Source organism: Sinocyclocheilus anshuiensis, unplaced genomic scaffold, assembly GCF_001515605.1.
Source record: "Sinocyclocheilus anshuiensis isolate Anshui unplaced genomic scaffold, SAMN03320099.WGS_v1.1 scaffold1093, whole genome shotgun sequence".
Taxonomy (NCBI): Eukaryota; Metazoa; Chordata; class Actinopteri; order Cypriniformes; family Cyprinidae; genus Sinocyclocheilus; species Sinocyclocheilus anshuiensis.
In genome coordinates, this window is record NW_015555782.1 from 500,076 (window position 1) to 507,639 (window position 7,564).

Sequence of the window (7,564 nt, forward strand, 5' to 3'; positions counted from 1 at the left end):
ATCACACTACAAACAATACAAAACTATAATGCTATAAGAAACAGAAAAGATTAATTCATTGTTTACCTGGGTCGTCAGTCTATGATTAGCTCACCTCACTTCTTATCTGACAAGTCTTCGGGTTTGCCCATAAGCTTAACCAATGCAGTCTGAGCCGGAAAGAGAATTGAATAGTTCATCTCTCAAGTCTTTCGAATCGTTCGTTCTTTTGACACATGACGTGACAGCATTGGATAGAGAAATTAGTTCATTTACAAGCTTCCTTACAAACGGGTGCATAGTTGTTGTTATTATTATTATTATTATTATCATCATTATTATAATTATTATTTACTCTTACAGTTACGTGATGCGGCCCTCCCTTTGAGCCGCTACAGTCTGTTGACCTTCGTCCCCTGACGCTAAAATGATTTAAAAGGCATAATTTAATTTTTTTGAGATAAATTTTACTTTTATTTCTCCATCAGGGTGTGGCCAAAGGTTTCATTGGTGCTTTCTCATCATTGCAAATTTTCAGATGCTGGCCAGTCACTTCTTCCAAGGCTCCAAACACTGCCATGTGATCAGACCGCTACACTGCAACTACATAGTGTGTGTCTACTTTCAACACTAAGACTTAAGGTAATATGTGTAAAATTTTAGAGTGTTTACTACAATTAAAATGTGCTTTATTGTTCTCAGTGGCATCTACGCTAATATTAGACTGTCTCATTCTTATTCCGAGGTCACCGTAGCCACCAGATCCAGTCTGTATCCTGATCAGATGGTCACTGCTGTCACCCGGATCCAGGCCGTCTGCAGTCCAGATAGTGGATCAGCACCTAGAGACGCCCTCGACAGCCCTGAATGTCAGCGGAGACCAGGACAACTGGATGAGCCCCAGAGACAGATCCCCTCTGAAGACCTCGTCACTTAGACGGCCATCAGGACAAGACCACAGGAACCAGACCAGTCCTCTGCACAATCTGACCTGTGTTGCAGCCTGCAATTAAACTGCTGGATTCATCTGGCCAGAGAAGAACGATGGAGTTTTGGTTCCTTCGACACACATTTTTCTGTTTAATAAAGCTGCTTTGACACAATCCGTAGTGTAAAAAGCACTATGTAAATACAGTGACTGGACTTTACTTGACTCAGTTCAGTTGAACTGTAACACCTGGTTCATACATTTTTTTCTGCCTCATTTTAAAGATGTAATTGTGAACAGTAGTAATATTTGTAAATGTTTGTTTGCAAACATTTTGTTTAACTGTGGCTGCCGGTTTTTGATTGTTTAGTTTCATAAGTCCTCAATGTGTCCTCAGGAGCCTTTGGTAATTTGGTCTTGTCTGTATATGTTTATTTGACTCTCAAAAGTCGGCAACCAGAGACGTGCAGTTTATGAATTGCAATGTTTTCAAAGACAATGTTTTCACCTAAAAATCTTCTTTCAGTAAATGCAGATTGTTATTAAATAAAGGCTATTAGGTGTTGTATTGTGTGTGTTTTAGTGATTGATAGACACCAGATAATAATTTTTTTAACTCGATATAAAATATAACTAGTTCCACAGCAATTTCTTATGTTGCCCAATTGACACAATTTGCTGTAGTTTTCTAAATGTTTGACCAATTAAATAATTTTAGTTGAATGGACTATAAAACTATTTCAGTAAAGGTTGAGCCAACTAAAAAATAACAATTCAGGCAACACTTTGAAGACAGAAATTGACTGAACGTAAAATTTCTGTGGAACTAAATAATAATTAGTTGAAACGGCTTGAAATTTTTTACAGTGTGAAGGAAGCTGAGTTATACAGTACGTAGGCTACCTTTTACAGCTATGCACAATTTATGATTCATTTGACAAGCTCTTTTTCCTCAGAAAGCGACCTTTTAACATCTAGCAGGCAATACATCCGCATGAAGCTCTGTACAAAGCTCCTCAAATCAATCAATCCATCACAAAAAGGTTACAGACTGTGTAAGCACACACTGAGTCATAAACGGAGTTAAGCTGTGCACATTTAAAGACTGGCTGAATATTTCTCTTTTTATTTTAAAAAAATCCCTGGAATGACATGCTTGGGAAAAAAAAACACCAACCGGGAGCTTAATTGCTCAGCTCTGGTTCAAGGGCTGAGATGGAGCTCTGCCAGTGTCTGTTTTTGGCTTGGCTAAAGCTAACTTTTAAGAGCGGTGTTGTCAGAGATGCAGCGTGCCACCCACCCTGTTCAGTTTCCTCTCTCTTCACGAGGCTGAGTCATGCTGCCGTCTATTATTCATAACTGCAGATACCTGCTTTAAATTTAAAACCGCTTACGAGCCCTAAAACGTTTGGCCACTCCAATCTTGAATTTATGCTGATCGGAAATAGTTAAAGATCCTCTTTACTGTCAATGTCAATACTTCTTTAATGGCAAAACTTTGGCAGTTTTTGAGTTTCAAAGACTTCATACAGTATTCCAAATCACAAAACATTAAAGTGACATCTAACTAAAATGAAAAAATATATACACTACCAGTCAAAAGTTTATGAACCGTAAGATTTTTAATGTTTTTAAAGAATTCTCTTCTGCTCACCAAGCCTGCAATTATTGGATCCATAATCCACATTTTATGTGAAATTACATTTTTAAATATATTCAAATAGAAAGCAGTTATTTTAAATTAAATAAAGTACAAATATTTCACAACATTACTGCTTTTGCTGTATTTGGATCAAATAAATGCAGGTGTGGCGAGCAGAAGAGAATTCAAAATATTCATACTGTTGGTGAACAGTATTCCGAGTTTTTGCTCCAAACATTGTTTTATTATGGCTGATCCTTGATTAATCTGGATTGTGACTAAAATGCAAATGATAGTTGCCTGTCATTTCAAATCGCTACAGATATTTTTTTGTTTAAGGTCAGTTCAGCTTGTTTCATTCTTTCTTGTTTCTTGCTTTAACAAAGAAAAAAATTGCAGTCAGTATCGGAATTGGCCCAATTGCTTGCAAAATTGGAAAAATCATGAACGGTGCATCCCTAATTATCATAATGGCTCACCAAACTCACTAATATTAAGACACTCAAAGGAATAAATGTTTTCAACCCTTATACGTAACAAAAGGAACCACAATAGAAATATTTTCCCAGACACAAGTGGGTGCTGTTAACAGAATGTGTTCTTTTCATGTCAACACGCTCACGTTAATTACTGAGAAGTTGCATAGAAAGGCATAGTTTAATAGTTATAATAGTTTAAAATGGCTCCATTAATGCCTTGTTTGGTGTAACTGCTGTCCAATTGCTCTTTGCTGTCAAAAAAGCCTTTTTTAAAAGACCAAATCAGTAATATGCACCGGTGCTGTGTAAACTATCATGAAATAACAGACTCATCTCATCAGTGTTTGCACGCTCTGTTGCATCAAAAAATGGGAAAACAAAAAAGGTACTTTAAATGTAACATATTGCAAGTCTCCGAACTAGAAAACTGAGAGGATTGCATTGCACAAGGCGCACTGCCCCGCAAATGGCTTTTCAAATACTGTCCCCTTTGATTGTCTGGCTTTGATGACGCTGGTTTTCAGTGATTGCACAATGAGTAGAGGAAATAGATTCATGAGATGGGACATCATGCTTTCAGGCATAATCCTGGCAGGGGATGCTTGAAAAGAGAGGAAATATAAGCTCAGGTGGGGGGAAAAAGGAGGGATGAGGAACAAAAACACTTGGGACATGAAAGATCTGCTGCTACTGCAGCCAGACCAAATAAAGCATCGCCTGTGTTTCAATTCCTCCGGGTGGTCTCTGCACCCAGCAGGTAAAACTATCTCTCTGCTGTCTCCTTCAATAGCTCTCCTATTACACTCACAAATCCATTCGGAGTCTCATCAGCCGTCACCAGTAGCAAAAGCATTGTCTATAAAAGTCACCTGTTCACTTTCCCCAAAGGCCTACAAAGGAATCAACACTTTGCTAAAATGTGTTCTGCTTTTTTGGTGCTAGCGGTGGGTGGTAAGACCAAGACTGCAGCAACTTTTATAACTGGGCGTAAATAGGCTTTTTGCCCCTCCAACTTTTTGTGCAATGGTCATTATAATTTAAGAGCTTAGTTTTGCTTAGCCAAAGTGCAAACGAAAACACTGAAGCTTTAAGACCAAACTCTGAAAACCTCTAGCATTGATGCAAAACACTGAAACATCCTTAATACAGAAAAAAATATATATAAAAACGTATTTTCCAAGTTTATTTGCAAATTGCTTTCTCTTGTTTTAAGCATAAATTATAATCTTGTGAGGTTTATGCTTAAAGCATAAAAACAATTTGCCAATGAGGTAAGAATTCAAATAATTTAAATACTTTCTAAAATAGGCTGTAATATCATCATAACAATTTCGATTCTCACAAATTAATTTTGTTCTAAATATGTTTAGATATTTTTACAGGAATACAAGACAAATGTACTGATTTTTTTGCAGTGTAAGCAGCGTTTCAGAAAATAATTTATGACTATTGGGCCAATGTCACCTGATTAGTATTCATGAGCCATACTAACAAGGACTGGTACATGTTATATAGATTGTTTCCAGAGGGGAAGTCGTGGCCTAATGGTTAGAGAGTCGGACTCGTAACCCAAAGGTTGTGGGTTTGAGCCTCGTACCGACAGGAATTGTAGGTGGGGGGAGTGAACTACACTACTGTGTGTGTGCACTAAGGATGGGTTAAATGCAGAGCATTATGGGTAACCATACTTGGCCACATGTCACGTCACGTCACTCTGGACTAAAACTTTCATTTTATATCACTGTAACGGCACACATCACAATAGTTATTTTAGCAGGAAAAAATGTTCACTTTAAACTGTTTGTAATATGTCCTGCTCTATATTTATTTATTTATTTATTTTACACCAAGGATGCATTAAATTAACTGGCACTAAATACACTGAAGACTTAAGTAAAATTCATTTTAAAATATATTAAAGTATAAAACTGCTATTTTAAACTGTAACAATATTTTAAAATATTACTGTTTTTACAGTATTTTGATCAAATAAATGCAGCCTTGGTGAGCATTAAGAAACTTCATTTAAAAACATTTTAAAAATCATATCAATTCCAAACCTTTGAACGGTATCTGGCAGTTGATTCTTTTCATAGCCTGGTCTATACTGTGATACAGCCCAACCCTATTTTATACCTTCAAATGCACCGATAAGGGCAAAGCGGGTCAGGACAGATACTAGAGGGTCCCGTGAACGACAGAGGTGTGAGGGGCACTAATGAATGCTGAACTGTCACTGTGCCCAGGCGTGGCAGAACGCTGGCAAAGCTGTCATCCACGGAGCCGCCGTGCCCTGGCACCTGGGCCCGCCACCTTCAGCTGCTCTGATGAGTTGAGAGACAAGGGCAGATGGCAATGTTGAACTGGCACAGGGTTACGGTGTTTGGAGCAAAGCTGCACGCCCCTGCAAAACTCAATCAGTGGGCTGCCTTGATCTGGTCGATCGGCTAGAGATTTGGTTTTCCTCACATAATTGGACGCACTATATCAGTGAGATCAACCAGAAGTATGGAAAGAGTTACTTAAAGGGGTCATATGATGCTGCTAAAAATAACATTATTTTGTGTATTTGGTGTAATGAAATGTGTTTATGTGGTTTAAGGTTAAAAAAAAAACACATTATTTTCCACATACTGTACATTATTGTTTCTCCTCTATGCCCCGTCTTTCTGAAACGCGTCGATTTTTACAAAGCTCATCGGTCTGAAAAAGCGAGGTGTGCTGTGATTGGCCAGCTATCCAGTGCGTTGTGATTGGCCGAATACCGAAAGGAAAAATTGAAATCGCATCATATGACCCCTTTAACACTATACTCTTATATCAACAAGGCTGCTTATTTGTTCAAAATACAATAAAAACAGTAATATTGTGAAATATTATGACAATTTAACTGTTCCACTGTTTTCTATTTGAATATGTTTTAAAATGTAATTTATTCCTGTGATGCAAAGCTGAATTTACAGCATCATTACTCCAGTCTCCAGTCTCACATGATCCTTCAGAAATCATTCTGATATACTGATTTGTTGCTCAAGACACATTTCTTATTATTATCAATGTCTAAAACAGTTGTGTTCTGGTAATCGTTATGATCTTTTTTCAGAATTCTTTAAAAAGTAGCTATTCTTCCTACTCAGGAAGAATAGAAAGCTCAAAAAAGCTGAATTTATCAGAATTTTCTTGTAACCTTATACATGTCTTTACTGGCTCTTTTCATTCATTTAATGCATATTTAATGAAATTAATAAAAGTACTAATTTATTTTTAATAACTGTGTATACATATATACATGTGTATATATACAGTACATGTATACATATAGTGTGCTATGTTGCTTGGCACTTGTTAACAACATACAGTTATGCTAATGTTCTACATTCATCTATTGTTTTAAACAAGAAATGTTTATTGTTATTATTAATAGTAAGTGATTTCACCACAGTTAAGGCTTAATCATGGTAGAATTAGGAAAAATAGTAATGGTAAAATTAGAGTGACCATGTCGTCTTTTTCCCAGACATGTCCAGGCCTGGATTTCTAAAAATGTCCCAGTTTTGGCTTTGTTTTCATACTTGCCAAAGGTAATGACTGAAAGGTAGTTTGACCAATAGCTTGCAAACATTTTACATAATTGACCAATTGTGGCAGGCAAGAAGGTGGGATCTAATCAAATCAATGCAAATACACATACATATAATTTAGGACTATATAGAGCATGTCAACAGGAAAAAAAACAAAAGCCTGGATATCTTAGGCAATTTATTCTGGCCAGAACATGTCTAGGAAAAAGAGGATGTATGGTCACCCTAGGAAAAATCACTGTAAAGGCTTCTTGTGACTTGCTGTCTGGCACAAAAAAAAAAAATCTAGAAGTCAGCTGTGGGCTATAAAGGATGAATAGTGGTGGGATATGCAGTCAACATGGGATGATGCAGTCAACATGGGACTGCATTGTTCTGCAACATCTAGACAGACCAGGGTCTTATGTGAGGATCCTGTTTGTGGACTTCAGCTCGGCCTTTAACACCATCATCCCAAACCTCCTCCTGCCCAAACTAACTCAGCTCTCCGTGCCCACCTCCGTCTGTCAGTGGATCAACAGCTTCCTGACAGACAGGCAGCAGCTAGTGAGGCTGGGAAAATACACATCCAGCACCCGTATCATCAGCACTGGAGCTCTTTAGGGTTGTGTTCTCTCTCCACTGCTCTTCTCCCTCTACACCATGGCAGCATCCATGGCGCTTTGGTAGGGAATGCCAATTCGTCAGTCACGACGTGACTTGTAATGACCGACTGAAAGGGAACGTCTCGGTTACGTATGTAACGCTCATTCCCTGAAGGAGGGAATGGAGACGTCACGTCCCGTCGCCACGGCTGCTGTACCACCGCTGAGCAGCCGGGTCACCGGCTCGGCTCCTCAGCAAAAACCTGGTATGCATTGCACCAGCTGCCTTTTTATGCTCACGCTGTGATCAGCGGCAGCTGGATGCAATAATTGCATGCCAATGTGCATTGGCTCGTTTAGTTACACTCGAA

General features: G+C 38.2%; 1 protein-coding gene and 1 long non-coding RNA gene across 2 annotated transcripts in view; both read right to left on the reverse strand.

Annotated features, from left to right (window-relative positions):
• The window catches only part of LOC107674750 (NT-3 growth factor receptor-like), a 160,854-nt gene that overhangs the window by 132,535 nt on the left and 20,755 nt on the right, over nt 1-7,564 (reverse strand). The window lies entirely within an intron of this gene.
• The window catches only part of LOC107674751 (uncharacterized), a 13,355-nt gene continuing 5,917 nt past the window's right edge, over nt 127-7,564 (reverse strand). The window contains exon 3 of the long non-coding RNA XR_001632531.1: nt 127-188. This is a non-coding gene — a long non-coding RNA (uncharacterized LOC107674751). The remainder of the gene's footprint in view (nt 189-7,564) is intronic.